This window comes from Moschus berezovskii, chromosome 9, assembly GCF_049115385.1.
Source record: "Moschus berezovskii isolate FMDL1 chromosome 9, NW_MosBer_1.0, whole genome shotgun sequence".
Lineage (NCBI taxonomy): Eukaryota > Metazoa > Chordata > Mammalia > Artiodactyla > Moschidae > Moschus > Moschus berezovskii.
Window position 1 is genome coordinate 53,672,030 of NC_142468.1, and position 17,476 is coordinate 53,689,505.

At 40.3% G+C, this 17,476-nt stretch overlaps 1 pseudogene; it reads right to left on the reverse strand.

Moving 5' to 3' along the window:
- Window positions 1–3,804: 3,804 nt before the first annotated feature.
- LOC129563192 (histone-binding protein RBBP4 pseudogene) lies at window positions 3,805–5,591 on the reverse strand (annotated as a pseudogene).
- Window positions 5,592–17,476: the final 11,885 nt, after the last annotated feature.

Genomic DNA, 17,476 nt, shown 5'->3' on the forward strand with positions numbered 1-17,476 from the left:
TGAAAAGGTAAAAGAATATGACACTGAAAGATGAACTCCCCAGGTTGGTAGGTGCCCAATATGCTACTAGAGAAGAGAGAATAAATACCTCCAGAAGGAATGAAGAGGCTGAGTCAAAGCAGATACAACCAATGCCCAGTTGTGGATGTGTGTGTTGGTGAAAATAAAGTCTGATGCTGTAAAGAACAATATTGCAGAGCAACCTGGAATGTTAGGTACACAAGTCAAGGTAAATTGAAAGTGGTCAAATAGGAGATGGCAAGAGTGAACATCAACATTTTAGGAATCAGTGAACTAAAATGGACTGGATGGGGAAATTTAATTCAGATGACAATTATATCTGTTACTGTGGGCAAGAATGCCTTAGAAATGGAGTAGCCCTCATAATCAACAAAAGAGCCTGAGATGTAGTACTTGGATGCAATCTCAAAAACGAGAGAACAATTTCTGTTCTTTTCCAAGGCAAATCATACAATATCACAGTAATCCAAGTCTATGCCCCAGCCACTAATACCAAAGAAGCTGAAGTTGAAAGGTTCTAAGAAGACCTACAAGACCTTCAAGAACTAACACCAAAAAAAGATGTCCTTTTCATCCTAGGGAACTGGAATACCAAAGTAGGAAGTCAAGAGATACAGGCAAGTTTGGCTTTGGAGTACAAAATGAAGCAGGGTAAAGGCTAATAGAGTTTTGCCAAGAATAGCAGTGATAATAGTAAACACCCACTTCCAACAGCACAAGAGAAGACTCTACACATGGACATCACCAGATGGTTAATACTGAAATCAGACTGATTATATTCTTTGCAGCCAACAATGGAGAAGCTCTATACAGTCAGCAAAAACAAGACCAGGAGCTGACTGTTGCTCAGATGATGAACTTCTTATTGCAAAATTCAGACTTAAATTGAAGAAAGTAGGGAAAACCATGAAGCCAATCTGGTATGACCTAAATCAAATCCTTTATGATTATATAGTAGAAGTGACAATAGATTCAAGGGATCAGATCTGATAGAGTGCATGAAGAACTATGGACAGAGGTTTGCAACATTGTAGAGGAGGCAGTGATCAAAACCACCTCAAGAAAAAGAAATGCAGAAAGGCAAAATGGTTGTCTGAAGAGGCCTTAAAAATAGCTGAGAAAAGAAAAGAAGCAAAAGGAAAAGGAGAAAAGGAAAGATATATTCATCTGAATGCAGAGTTACAAAGAATAGCAAGGAGAGATAAGAAAGCCTTCCTAAATGAACAATGTAACGAAATAGAGGAAAACAATAGAATGGGGAAGACTAGAGATCTCTTCAAGAAAATTAGAGATCCCAAGGGAACATTTCATGCAAAGATGAGCACAATAAAGGACAGAAATGGTACAGACCTAACAGAAGCAGAAGGTATTAAGAAGAGTGGCAAGGATATACAGAATTATACAAAAAATTTTAATGACCCAGATACCACAATGGTGTGATCACTCACCTAGAGCCAGACATCCTGGAATGTGACGTCAAATGGGCCTTAGGAAGCATCACTATGAACAAAGCTAGGGGAAGCGATGGAATTCCAGTTGAGCTATTTCAAATCCTGAAAGATGATGCTGTGAAAGTGCTGCACTCAATATGCCAGCAAACTTGGAAAACTCAACAGTGGCCACAGGACTGAAAAAGGTCAGTTTTCATTCCAATTCCAAAGAAGGGCAATGCCAAACAATGTTCAAACTACCGCACAATTGCACTCATTTTACATGCTAGCAAAGTAATGCTCCAAATTCTTCAAGCTAGGCTTCAACAGTACATGAACTGAGAACTGCCAGATGTTCAAGCTGAATTTAGAAAAGGCAGAGGAATCAGAGATCAAATTGCCAACACCTGCTGGATCATAGAAAAAGCAAGAGAATTCCAGAAAAACATCTACTTCTTCATTGACTACACTAAAGCCTTTGACTATGTGTATCACAACAAACTGGAAATTTTTTAAAGAGATGGGAATACCAGACCACCTTACCTACCTCCTGCGAAACCTATATGTTAGTCAAGAAGAAACATTTATAACCGGACATGGGACAGCAGATTGGTTCAAAATTGGGAAAGGACTACATCAAGGCTATACATTGTTATCCTGCTTATTTAACTTAAATGCAGAGTACATCATGCGAAATGCTGTGCTGGATGAAGCACAAGCTGGAATCAAGATTGTCTGGAGAAGTCAATAACCTTAGATATGCAGATGACATCACTCTTACGACAGCGAAGAAGAACTAAAGAGCTTCTTGACGAAAGTGAGAGAAGAGAGTGAAAAAGCTGGCTTAAAATTCAACATTCAAAACACTAAGATCATGGCATTCAATCCCATCATTTCATGACAAATAGATGGGGAAACTATGGAAACAGTGACAGATTTTATTTTCTTAGGTCCAAAATCACTGCAGGTGGTGACTGTAGGCATAAAATGAACAGACACTTGCTCCTTGGAAGAAAAGGTATGACAAACTTACCGTATTAAAAAGCAGATACATTACTTGGTTGACAAATGTCCGTATAGTCAAAGTTATGGTTTTTGCAGTAGTCATGTATGGATGTGAAAGTTGGATCACAAAGAATGGCTGAGCACTGAAGAATTGATTCTTTAGAACTGCAGTGCTGGAAAAGACTCTTGAGAGTCCCTTGGACAGCAGGGAGAAATACCCAGTCAATCCTAAAGGAAATCAGTCCTGAATATTCATTGGAAGGACTAATGCTAAAGATGAAGCTCCAATACTTTGGCCTCCTGATGTGAAGAGCCAACTCACTGGAAAAGATTGAAGGCAGTAGGAGAAGGGGGTGACAGAGGATGAGATGATTGGATGGCATCACCAATTCAATGGACATGAGTTTGAACAAGCTCCAGGAGATGGGGATGGACATGGAAGCTTGGCACGCTACAGTCCATTGGGTTGCAAAGAGATGGACACGACTGAGCAACTGAACAACAACAAGAGCAACACTTAGTGGAAAAGCATTAGGGAAATTCTCCCTGAAGTCATGACTGAGTTAACCATTACACTATCACCATTATTGTTTAATTTTTCAGAATGTATTGTCAAAATAATTAGATAAGAGAAAGAAACTAGAGGCAGAAAACTGAAAAGGAAGAAATACAACCATGTTTGCAGTGATATGATATTTGAAAAATCTAAAAAGATAATCTGAAAAACTAATAAAAGCAAAAAGAATTCAGGATTCATAGACAAAAATTAGTTGCTTTTGTACATATAAACATTCACCGGCCATCAGATAAAGGGAGAAAAAACTTTCATTTACAAGAGCAACAAAAACGTAAGATACTTGGAAATCAACTTTATTTTTTTTTTTTTAATGTAGAAAAGCAATTTATTCCATTATAAGCACTTACACAGTTAGTCAAGGAGAGTAACAGGCCTGCTGGTGAAACAGGTCACCCAGAATTGAGATGGTATCAAACTAGTGGTCAAGGACTAACTCCTTAAAAAAAAAAAAAAAAGCAACTCTTATCCTGGATTAATTTAATTTTAAAAACAAATACAAGCTATTGAGTCACTCTTCTCAACTTAACTGGACAGTCTACCTGTGGTATAACTGTCAGGTAAAAACATACATCTTTACAACTTGGTGGTCCCAAGTTTTTTAAAAAACCATTTCACAGAAAGGAAAGAAATAATATGAAAACAGCTCAAGAAATACACTAACAAGCAAAAATATATGGGGGAAGGAGGAACACGTTGTTTTGACTTAACTGAAGAAACTGAGAGGAGACTGGTCTATGTAAGGAAATGTGAATCCTGGAAAGTTCGGCGTGGAGGAATTTGTATGACTTGAATCTCCCCTATTTCCTGAATAAAAACAACATCTTGTAGTATTTATACTTCATGGCTCAGACACCTACCTCACTTAGCTCTATTTCTTACTCACTCTAGTCTTTACTTAAATGAGTCTGAAAAACTTGGGGATATAGCATAAGAAGAAAAATAACCACACACAATATTCCCCTTTTTGTGGCTACTTTTAGACCTCTATTACTAGAAAATTCCTAAAGAAAATTTAAATATAAGTCTGTGGCTTTGCTGAATCAAGAAGCCCCCAGTTAATATTTAGAAAACACCTTCTGTTTGGACTAATAACATTGTTGATAGAACTTATTATAGAGGGATAACCAAACAAAGTCTGTGTCTCAAAACCTGTGTTAAATCAATCTCAGAGTTGAGAGGAAGAAAAGGGGAGTCTAAAAATCACAAGTGCAGACATGATCTAAGATCCTTGTCCTTCTGGATCCACGCTTCCTTCGGGGTCTTCATCATTATAAATGTTCTCAGCCATTTGCCACACTTGCATGATATTGTCTTCTGATACAGAACAAATCACCCAAGGTTCATTGGGATTCCAGGAAAAATCAGATATCTTGGCAGTGTGACCACCATGAATAAACAACAACTCTGGTGGCCCATCTTCTGCATCTTCTGGGGATTGTTCCTCTCCAATTTTACTTAAATCCCAGACATTCAGTCTACGATCAGTACCACTGGAAGCCAAAATAGTCTCATTGTGAGGCGACCACTGAACCTGGAATATTTCATCCTTATGTGATTCAAAGGAATGCAATTTAAGTTTCAGATTTCTCAGATCCCACAGGGCAACAGTCTTGTCAGCTGATCCTGTGGCAAGAATGAACTCACTATAAGGATTGAAAGAAAGGCAGTTCACTTCAGCAGTGTGAGCATCAACTGAGTGGCTTGGTTTGGAAGTATTGTTAGAACGAGTATCCCAGATCATGAGTTTCTGATCATCAGCAACCGACCCAAAGAGGGACTCATGGAGCAGATGCCAGGAGACATCCTCTACTACTGCCGTGTGCCCTGTGAAGATGGTCTTCGCATCCACAACTTTCCCTTCCTTTGGAACAGCACTTATGTCCCACAGGCAGATGGTGTGGTCATCTGAAGCACTCAGTAAGTGCCCACTGAGATTTGGGTTCCAAGAAAGCCCGTAGCCTTCCTTCTGATGTCCATGGAGACGCAAGTCTGGGTTGCACTCTCCAGAAGGGTCTGGTTTAGAAGGATGTTTTGTATAGTCAAAAACAAGGACATCACTGGATGGAGTCTTTGTTGCAATGATGCAAGGGTTCTGGGGCATATAGCGTGCCCTGTTTACCTCTCCTTCATGGTTGATCTTGATTTCTATTTCAATTTTTCCACTAACCGAGCCAAAACCTCCAAATTCTCCTTTTTCACTGTCGTAGTGTGAAGCATCAAACTGAGCATCATCATTAGGGAGCTGCATGCTGGCTATCACAAGGTGGTTTTGTTCATCTGACGTGTGTGTCCCCAGGACAAGTCGATGAATACTGAAATCTTTCCCCTCTGGTCTGGTTACATCTGGAAGCCACTGTGCAGTTAGGCTAGGCCACTCCAGAGCATGGGTCATCACCAAATCGTAAAGAAAAGGGGTGTTCTTTTTCCATATTTTGTATTCTTCGTTGATCACACGTTCTTCTCCTGCGTCATCAAAGGCTGCTTCCTTGTCTGCCATGGCGGGTAGGCAAGCCGGCGGGGATCCCGGGGTTGAGCGTTGCGGGAGGGGCGGGGAGCCTGCGGGCTGGAAATCAACTTTAAAAACGTGCAAAATACATATGAAGTAAACTAAAACATGTCTCAAGGATGCAAAAAGATTAAGCAAATCAAAAGCCACGTCATCCTCTTAGATTTACTGTCATAAAGCTGTCAAGTCTCCCTATTAAGCTATATATCTAACCTGATCCTAATAAAGGTACCAACTGATTTATTCTGAAGTGAGACAAACTAACACTGTTATGGAAAAGAAATTAATTAGTAAGTTTCAGTTCAGTTCAGTTCAGTCGCTCAGTTGTGTCCGACTCTCCGCGACCCCATGAATCACAGCACGCCAGGCCTCCCTGTCCATCACCAACTCCCGGAGTTCACTCAAACTCATGTCCATCGAGTTGGTGATGCCATCCAGCCATCTCATTCTCTGTCGTCCCCGTCTCCTCCCACCCCCAATCCCTCCTAGCATCAGACTCTTTTCCAGTGAGTCAACTCTTTGCATGAGGTGGCCAAAGTATTTTAGTAAGTTTAGCCAGGAAAAATCTGAACAAGTGGAGTAAGAAGAAGGAGCCAGCCCAAAGAAATAATAAACATGTCTATTAAAAATAGTACCATATGAATAGAGAGAAACTGCACAGATTTGAAGGTCCAGAAATTGACATATATTTGGGTTTGTATGTAGGGTACAACCAAACCTAGTATATGATAAAAATACTCTCTGGAATCAGTATAGAAAAGAAGGCTTATTCAGTAAATGGTTTGGTGATGGACAGGGAGACCTGGCATGCTGTGATTCATGGGGTCGCAAAGGGTCAGACACGACTGAGCAACTGAACTGAACTGAACTTGGTAATAGGAAAGCAACTTCCATTAGAATAAGTCCAAAATAGGTCAAATATCTAAATATAAAAAATAAAAGAATTCTAGAACAGGAAAATTACTTTATAATCTAATAGCAGGGAAGATCTTTAAGATTATGACACCAAACTCAGAAGCCATAAAATATTCAGTTCAGTGCAGTTGTTCAGTCGTGTCTGACTCTTTGCGACCCCATGAACCATAGCATGCCAGGCCTCCCTGTCCATCACCAACTCACGGAGTTCACTCAAACTCACCTCCATCGAGTCGGTGATGCCATCTCATTCTCTGTTGTCCCCTTCTCCTCCTGCCCCCAATTCCTCCCAGCATCAGAGTCTTTTCCAGTGAGTCAACTCGTCGCATGAGGTGGCCAAAGTATTGGAGTTTCAGCTTAGCATCAGTCCTTCCAATGAACACCCAGGACTGATCTCCTTTAGGATGGACTGGATGGATCTCCTTGCAGTCCAAGGGACTCTCAAGAGTCTTCTCCAACACCATAGTTCAAAAGCATCAATTCTTCGGCAATCAGCTTTCTTCACAGTCCGACTCTCACATCCATACATGACCACTGGAAAAACCATAGCCTTGACTAGACAGACCTTTGTTGGCAAAGTAATGTTAGATGATAGTAAAAAAAAAAATCTGAAAGTTAAAAATTACCATAAGCAAAATAAAGACAAACTGGTAAAATAGTATTTGCAACTCATATGAATATGACAAAGGCTGCCTTTTCTAATATAAATTAGTTCCTACAAATCTGTAAGAAAAAGAATACCATGTCAAGAGAAAAAAATGAATTCAAAATATGAATCAAGGAACAGATACAGCAGAAAGGAAAATATAAATGGTCATAAATATCTGAAAGGTTTTCAACACTGCTCTTAAGAAAAATGTAAAAACAGAACTACATTGCCGTATTGAAAGGTCATTGTTTCCTATAATTTGGCAAAGACCAGAAAATGCAGTAATGCACTATGTTGACAAAGCTAAAGGAAAAGAGATGTTTTCTTACACTGCTAGCAATACTGATCTCTCCTGTGAGAAATGTGGTAAATTGTATCAAAATGCACATACCTTTCACTGATTTTTCTTCTGATAACTTTAATAGCAAAGGATGAAAACAAAGGTCCATCAACAGTAGACTGGTTAAATAAGTTACAGTGCATGCCCAGGAGTGGGATTTCTGGGACATATGGTAGTTCTATTCTTAGTTTTTTAAGGAACCTCCACACTGTACTCCAGAGCAGCTGCACCAATTGACATTTCCCACCAACAGTGTAGGAGAGTTTCCTTTTCTCCACTTCCTCTCCAGCATTTATTGTTTGTAGATTTTTTGATGATGGCCATTCTGACCAGTGTAAAGTGGTACCTCATTGTAGTTTTGATCTGCATTTCTCTAATAATTAGTGATGTTGAATATCTTTTCATGGGCCTTTTGGCCATCTATATGTCATACAAAATTAAAAAAAAAAAAAAAGAAGTTAGCAGGAGTGGAGAGGGAAAAAGGATAACTTCCAATCCCTCATTAGTTCTCAATCATGTCCGGTCAAGAAGAGACAGAGATCAGGCCATACATAAGGTTGACACCGCACATAAAAAACATCTGAACAACAACAAAAAACACACTCTGACTTCATGTCTACCAACATATAAGCAAATGAAGAAATTATTAAATCTGAACCCCTCGAATCGAATTAAATGAGACTAAATCCAGCACTTGAATTATCTTTGAGTTCTCAGTTGGTATCATATATGCATTTTAAAAGTTTAAATAAAATTTTGCACTTTAGGCTTTAAAAGTGCATGCTTTGGGGGCTGGATATATACAGGTACATATGTGTGGGTATATAAGTACCTTGCTGCTTTCTATGGCGCTTCCCTGGTGGCTCAGCGGTAAAGAATCTGCTTGCAATGCAGGAGACACGGGTTTGATTTCTGGGTCAGGAAGATCCCCTGGAGAAGGGAATGGCAATCCACTCCAGTATTCTTGCCTGGAGAATCCCATGGACAGAAGAGCCTGGTGGACTATAGTCTATATTGTCGCAAAGAGTCAAACACAGCTGAAGTGACTTAGCATGCAGCAAGCATGTATATATGTTTATATATATAAAGTACCCTGCAGCTTTATATGCTTCAGTGTGTCTCTTTTTCCCTCCTTGTCTTCAGTGATTTTAGAAAATCTATTCTATTCATTCTCTAACCCAGTTGTCCTCAATGGGAGGCAGTATGCCCTCCCCCTCCAAGGCCATGTGGCAATGTCTCGGGATATTTTGGGTTGGCACAGAAGGGGTGAGGAATGCTACTGGCATTCAGTAGGGGGAGGCCATAAATACTTCTAAACATCCTATAGTGTATAGGACAATCTCTCACAGCAATTATTCGGGCACAAAATGTTAATATGTTTGAGATTAAGAAACTTTGCTCTGGGACTTCCCTGGGGTTCCAGTGGTTAAGAATCCAATTGCAATGCAGGGGACACAGGTTCGATCCCTGGTCAGGGAAGATTCCACATGCTATGGGGCAACTAAGCCCATGCACCACACCTACTGAGCCCATGACTGCAACTACTGAAGCCTGCACTCTGGAGCCCGTGCTCTGCAACAAAGAAGCCACTGCAATGAGAAGCCCGTGCACCACAATGAAGAGTAACCCCCAATCACCGCAACAAGAGAAAGCCTGTGCAGCAATGAACACCCAGCACAGCCATAAACAAATACACACATATATTTTTTTTAAAGAAATAAACTTTGCTTTAATCTGAAAGAGATGTCATGTTTGGTTCAAGTCAATTTTCCCTTTGGCAGTATCCTTCTAGAAGTGAGCTGAGCCTGCAGGTTAAGAAGTGGCCTTCATTCTCCAACAGTCTCCAATTACTACATATATTCATTCCCTCACACACTCACTCACTCATTCAATCCTTTATAGCTTTACTAGGAAAAAAAGCACAGCATAAGAAAAACATATTTACTGTCCAAACTGGGACAATATTGAGGGTTGTAAATAATTATGCTGGACAGTAGGAGTAAATCAAGAAGGTCCTGGGTAAATCAGATCATCTTGCCACCTTAATAAATTGGCAGCATGCAGTGTTCAAAATGATAGATAAGCCATGGAGGCATTCCTAATGGCAACCAGTTGGGAGGACAGTGTCTGGGCAATAGGACCAAATATCAAAGCTGAGGCTAAAGATTATTCCTGGTTCTAGTGTTGATGAGATCATGACAAAAAAGTCCAGTGTGAAATCATAATCACTACAACAGAATTTGATTTTGGAAGGGAAAAAATAAACATAAAACTCAGAACATACAAAGACTATAAACCCTGCTGGGGGCATTATCAGTTCAGTTCAGTTGCTCAGTCATGTTCGATTATTTGCCAACCCATGGACTGCAGCATGCCAGGCCTTCCTGTCCATCACCAACTCCTGGAGTTTACCCAAACTCATGTCCATTGAGTCGGTGATGCCATCCAACTATCTCATCCTCTGTCAACCCCTTCTCCTCCTGCCCCAATCTTTCCCAGCATCAGGGTCTTTTCAAATGAGTCAGCTCTTCACATCAGGTGGCCACAGTACTGGAGTTTCAGCTTCAGCATTAGTCCTTCCAGTGAATATTCAGGACTGACTTCCTTTAGGATAGACTGGTTGGATCTCCTTCCTTCCAAGGGACTCTCAAGAGTCTTCTCCAACATCACAGTTCAAAAGCCTGAATTCTTCGGCACTCAGCTTTCTTTATAGTCCATCTCTCACATCTATACATGACTACTAGAAAAACTGTAGCTTTGACTAGATGGACCATTGTTGGCAAAGTAATGTCTCTGCTTTTTAATACGCTGTCTAGGTTGGTCATAGCTTTTCTTCCAAGGAGTAAGCGTCTTTTAATTTCATGGTTGCAGTCACCATCTGCAGTGATTTTGGAGGCCCAAAATTAGTCTGTCACTGTTTCCATTGTTTCCCCACCTATCTGCCATGAAGTGATGGGACCAGATGCCATGATCTTAGTTTTCTGAATGTTGAGCTTTAAGCCAACTTTTCCACTCTCCTCTTTCACTTTCATCAAGAGGCTCTTTATTTCTTCACTTTCTGCCATAAGGGTGGTGTCATCTGCATATCTGAGGTAACTGACATTTCTCCCAGCAATCTTGATTCCAGCTTGAGCTTCATCCAGCCCAGCGTTCCTCATGATGTACTCTGCATATAAGTTAAATAAGCAGGGTGACAATATACAGCCTTGATGTACTCCTTTCCTGATTTGGAACAAGTCTGTGGCTCCGTGTCCAATTTTAACTGTTGCTTCCTGACCTGCATACAGATTTCTCAGGAGGCTGGTCAGGTGGTCTGACCATCTCTTTAAGAATTTTCCACAGAGGCATTATAAAGGATAATAAAAACAAACAAACAAAAAAAACCCTGTATATTGCTCACACATAGTAGGTATTTCACAAACATCAGCCGAAGAATAAGTCCACATGATCTTATCTGCCATGTGGAAACCTTTCTCCATTTCAATTGTTATTTTAATTCATGTGATTTCCTAAACTTAGATCTAAGATTCACAAAATAGGGCTACCACCCCTTCTGTGCTGCAATAAAAAATCACAAATTTTGGATTTGTCAAAACACAACAAAACCACTGAGATGAGATAAATAATTATAAATGCCAGTGAAGTCTCTTTCTTGTTTTCCTTTTGATCTGTAAGGTTACTAGTGGATGAGATAATCTTTTATTTATACTGCATGTGGTAAAATTTCGAAACAGGATTTTTGCGTCCATCACATTCTCCCTCCATAATTAAGCCTGTAGGGCTGGCTGGCTGATATTTTTTAATGCGGAGCTTGTCAATTTCTGTTAACACTAATTTAGAGTTCACCGCTCCATATACCATGGAAAAATGAGGGCAAAACAATTTATATAAAAAATATTTTGAAAGGAGTTGAACAAATGAAAAATCCTTTATTCACCGACATCTGAGCACTTCTGTTCTGCTGACAGCACTGGTTTATACGGTGGTGCACACAGGCTCACCTTCCACGTTTGATTTTCCCAGGTTCCTCGCTCCGCCCTCCTCTTCCTTTCATACATGCCCTCCTGCTATAAATAAACGCTCCCTCCCTCTTTGCCATGTGTTGTCTTTTTAATTATACCCCAAACTCTAATCGAGTCAGTCCAGGTCTTGTTTTGCCATTAACTTGGGAAGAAAAGAGGCTGCCTCCTGCATTTCACAGGAAACATTACAAGGGCAGACCAAGGCTTTCATCTTGTTCCACCTTCAGCAGACAGAACAATAGGCAGCTATAATCTTGTGACACCCACAACTAATTTATCCAACCAGAAGACAGGTAGCACTCTGCACTGCCGCTCCTGTCTGAAGAGATGCAGTAAATACTCAGCTTAATAGTAGCTTCTCCGGCAGGAGGGCAGCATATCACAGCATGGCGTTTTTATAATCTTCCTGGCATGCCGACAGCCAGGAGCACGGCCGTGCATCTCCCTCCTCAGTGGAGCTCAGGATGCATGTAACTGTTAGATGGTGACACATTGTGCCTTTAAGCAAGTTTAACTGTTTTATATCCCCTCTGATCTGCAGCTTTGTACATCTGTTAAGCTGCCTCTTAAACTTCTGTGGGCGCATCTGTGGAGCCACTCCTTGAAGCTCAGCATACATTGTAGGCCTGGTGCGGAGTTTCTTTGTGATTGCCTCTTGTTTATCTGTGAGGAGTTTCTCTGCAGCACTGCAAGGCCACAGCTAAATGCATCATCTTGGCCAAAGAGATAATAATAAACTTGTGACAGTCAAGAGCAATACACTTAGCCATGGCTGAACAAAAAGCTTGTCTGGAGAAGCTCTCATTTAAAAACAAATGCAAAAAAGCCACTCATTTTTTAAACATTAATTATTTCTCACATGACTGTGGATCATTTGGGCTTCAGCTGATTTGATTCCAAAAGTTTATATTAGTCAGGATTCTCCAGAGAAGATATATTGACATATGAGAGAAGGATTATTAGAGGAATAGGCCCATGTGATTACGGAGGCTGAGAAATCTCATGATAGGATGTCAGCAAGCTGGAGAACTAGGAAAGCCCATGACACAACTCAGCCTGAATCCAAAGGCCTGAGAACCAAGAGCTTCAAAGACCGAGGATGAGAGAAGACGGATGTCCCAGCTTAATAGGAGAGTAAATTCACCCTTCCTTCACCTTTATGTTCTAATTCAGGTTCTCAACAGATTGGATGATGCTCGTTTACATTGGGGAGGGCAGATTTCTGAACTCGATTTGCCAATTCAAACACTAATTTCTCTCAGAAATGTCCCCACATACACACCCAGAAACAACATTTTATCAGTTATCTGGGCATCCCTTTGCCTGGATAAGCTGACACATAAAATTAATCATCACAAAAATGTAAGTTGGGTCAAGGTCTGCTCCACCTGTCTCATCCTTCAATAAGAGGTACCCAAGGCATGTTCTTCCTATGATGGAATGCAACTTTGTTTCAAGTCTTGCATCTTTGGCTAACTTTCCATTGGCCAAAGCAAATCACGTGGATGGTCAGGCACAAGTCAAGAGACAGGGTGGTACACTCTGTTTATCATGAGACTAAAGCAAGTCACAGGGCCAAGGTCAGCATCAAAGAGGCAGGGAAATAAATTTCTCCCAAGGAAACTGGGAGTAGGGGAGGAAGTGAGTATTTGCTGAACAACAATCTAAGCTACAACACTATCCCCATCTATAAAACAGAGAAAGCACTAAGCACTACCGTTTGCCAGATACTGGGAATTTGCATATACTGAGTCCGTCAGTATGGGTTCCATTTCTTAAAGACGCCAAGGACACCGTGAAAGGATGAACAACTGAAAGATCTTGAGGATCTGAGAGCAAGAGAAAGAGGTCACCTCTAGGACCTGTCCAGTCTGACTCACTAGGAGATTTTGAGAACCTAGTTCTGGTTCTTCAAGTCTTGGTGAGATATGCCATAGTTTGAAAATTTAACCTATAAGAAGAAAAGAAAAGAGGCACTGGCTGAGAAACTCAGCTTTTAAAATATTTACCATTTTTCTTGATGTTGTAAACTTTGCTCATTCTGCTCTTTTAGCACTTTTGGTGTCTAAATACTTGAAGAAAATAAATGTGTGCTAAGGTGCTTGGGGTTTCTATTAGGGATGATACTCATTTGCACACACCAGGATGGCTTAAACCTGGCATCCATTCCAACTGGCTGAGGACCACTTGCAAAGGATAGTACTCTTACTGTACAATTACTTATATTTTGAATATCACTGGCTAAATATATTTACAGCTCTGTGATGCTGGGTCTTTGTTAGGCATGTAAATTATGATTCTGGATTGACTGGTCAGCTCTTCTAAGGGACACCTTCTTGCCCACAGCCTTTGCAGAAAACATTCATCTTTGGCTGAATTACAAAACTCCACATCCCAACCACCTCCCCATTCTGGCCACAACTGACTGGACACAACTGGATGGGCCCCTGACCCAAAGACAGCCAATGACTAAACTCAGGTCTGTAAGGTGGCTTGTCATTGTTCTCGTCTTTAGATGTGTTGGATCAACTCAGTTCTCTATCTTAGAAAAATAAATTGGGAAGTCTGGAGTAAATTAGATGTTATCAGTGACTAACTGAAAGAATGAGATTAGCACTGTGTTTTAAAATCAATTTGTTGAAGAACTTATGGTTGCCAGTGGTGGGGGCGGGTGGAGGGAGAATGGGAGGATGGGATAATTAGGGAGTTTGGGATGGACATGTACACTCTGCTATATTTTAAATGGATAACCAACAAGGATCTGTTGTACAACACAGGGAACTGTGCTCAGTGTGGCCCCCTCAATGAGAGGGGAGTTTGGGGGAGAATATATACACATATATGTATGGCTGAATCCCTTTGCTATCCAACTAAAGCTATCACAATATTGTTAGTTGGCTCTATTTCAATATAAAATAATAAAGTTTGGAAAAAATCAATTTTTTGGAGTCAATCTGTATTAGTTTTCTACTATAGAGTAACCAATCAACCCAAAACTTAGGAGCTTTAAACAATAATACACTTTAATTTATCTCAAAGTTTCCAGGCATAACTTAGCTTAACCCTCTGCTTTAGGGTCTCTGATGAAGCTGCAATCAAGGTGCTGGCTGAGGCAGTGGTACTCTCAAGGCAACTGGAGCAGGATCCACTTACATAGGGTTCAAATACCAGGAAACAGGGATCACTGGGAACCACTTCATAAAGCTACCTCCCAGAGTCACTTTTTAATTTTACTTGCAAAATAACTTTTGCAAGGGCAAATGTCTTTAAAAGTGTTCCCAATTCTAGAAAAATAATATTCACAACTATTTGTATATGTTGAATTAATTATAGTTAAACAAATGAGGTCTTGTTCAGTGGTTAATTACACAGGTTTGGTGAGCAAACATAGTTTGCAACTTTAAGTGAACAAATCCAGTTCTGTACAACAAACATTTAACAATAAATGTGAGCATTCACTAACAAATATTTATAGTCTTGAGGTTGTAAGTCAGTGTTTCTCAGAACTATTAAAGCAAACCTCTGAATATTACAAAGGAAAGTCCTTTGGTCTTCCTAATTAAAAAAATACAGACTGAAACTTACTAGATTACAAAATACAGAAAGTAAGCATGGATTTACCTTAAATTTTATGAGTTAATGCATAAATATTGATCAATCTTCTTCCTTGTCTTTTCAAACAAAAGATAATGGCTATCATAGGATTTTGCATTCTCAAAATCTCTGGTGTCAACCGTATCTTCACTTAAAACCCATTATTAAAGATCATTGAAAGCTACGGAAAATGGATTTTACTCTAGCTTTAACTGAAGCAGAATTGAAGAAATTAGGGTTTATGATGCTCTGTTTCCACAGTCTGGGAGAGTTGAAGGCTAGAGGGCCCTTCTGGACCAGGAAGGGTGAAAGGTACAAGTCACCTGAAGGCATGAATGAGCAGAAGCTTTGAGATGAAATAAACACTAGTGGAAAAGGGGCTCCCATAATGTAAACTGATATAGCCATTATGGAAAACAGTATGGAGACTCATTTAAAAAACTAGGAATAAATCCACCATACGACCCAGCAGTCCCACTACCAGGCATATACCCTGAGGAAACCCAAACTGAAAAAGACACATATACCCCAATGTTCACTGCAGCACTATTTAAAATAGCTAGGACATGGAAGCAACCTAGGTGTCCATCCACAGATGAATGGATAAAAAAGCAGTGGTACATATATACCATGGAATATTACTCAGCCATAAAAGGAACACATTTGAGTCAGTTCTAATGAGGTGGATGAACTTAGAGCTTATTATACAGAGTGAAGTAAGTCAGAAAGAAAAAAAAATAGTATATACTATATATACATATATATAGAATCTAGAAAGATGGTACTGATGAAATTAGTTGCAGGGCGGCAATGCAAACCAGACACAGAACAGACTTATGGACATGAGGCGGGGGGAGGAAGGGGAAGGTAGAATGTATAGAGAGAGGAACATGGAAACATACATTACCATATGTAAAAGAGATAGCCAAAGGGAGTGTGCTGTATGGCTCAGGGAACTCAAACAGGGGCTCTGTGACAACCTAGAGCGGTGGGACACGAGGGAGGTTCAAGAGGGAGTGGTCATATGTATACCTATGGCGGATTCATGTTGAGGTTTGGCAGAAACCAACACAGTAACTGTAAAGCAATTATCCTTCAATTGAAAAAGAAATAAGTCTTAAAAAAGAGAGAGAAAAGGGGCTCCAACAAGCACACCAAGGGGAAATAGGAGGAGGATGGAGGGAAGATCCCTGACTTCCTGCCGCTGAGGCTGCTGTGGGTTCGTTTCCTGTCTCCACCAGCGTATGTTCAGGTCGTTTCGACTCATGGATTCCTCTCCTTAGTTCCTCACTACATTACCCTCCTCCTACCACCCCTCCCCGCATTCCACTGACATGACTTCCTGGAGTGAATATTCAGGAAAATTGATGTTTCACGTGTATAAAATGGTACTCTCTTGGTTTAGTTCCAACTTAAATTACCTAAAGTCGAAGCTTTTACTGTGGTAAAATACATATAAAAATTTACCATTTTAACCATTTTTCAGTGAACAGCTGAGTGGCATTAAATACATTCACATTGTTATATAAACATCACCACCATGTATTTCCAGAACTTTTTCTTCTTCTCCAAATGAAACTCGGTGTCAAGAAAACACTAACTGCCCCAACCCGGAGCAACCACTATCCTACTTTCTGTCTCTCTGAACTTTACTACTCTAGGTACCTCATATAAGTGGAATCATACAGTATTTGTCCTTCTGTGAATGGTCTGTTTCACTTAGCAAAATGTCTTCAAAGTTGTAGCATGTGTCAGATTTTCCTTTCTTTTGAAGACTGAGTAGTATTCCATTGTATGTGTAGACTCTATTTTATTTATCCATTCATCTGTGAGTGGACACTTGGATTGCTTCCTCCTTCAGCTATTGTGAATAATGCTGCTACGAACATGGGTGTATGAGTGTCTCTTCCTTGATTTGACTTCTTTTGCATTTACCTCCAGAAGCAGAATTGTTGGATCATATAGCTGGTAATTCTATGTTTAATTTTTTGAGGAACTGCCATACTGTTTTCCAGACTGACTGCATCCTTTCATATTCCCATCTACCATGCACCAGGGTCCTAATTTCTCCACATCCTCACCAACACTTGTTATTCTCTAGTTTTTGCATAGTAGCTATCCTGATGAGCGTGAGGTAGTCAAGGGAGTTCTGATAAAGAGATACATGCTTTGATTTGGTATAAGAACCAGAACTAGAAAGATTCTTGGGGATCAGCTTGTGGCTGTCTTGGCACCTCTGCTTCTTTCTGAAGCCTTGCTTAGTTTTCCTCATTGTACTGACTGGCTTTGTCAGCTTGCTTGGGGCTTTTACCCCCTTATCATTCTGGCTGGCACATGGCCCCTTACTCTATATGCTGTGACTTGTTGAACATCATTTGAGCTTAAAACCCATTGACATTCACTTAAGGCTCTTGGCT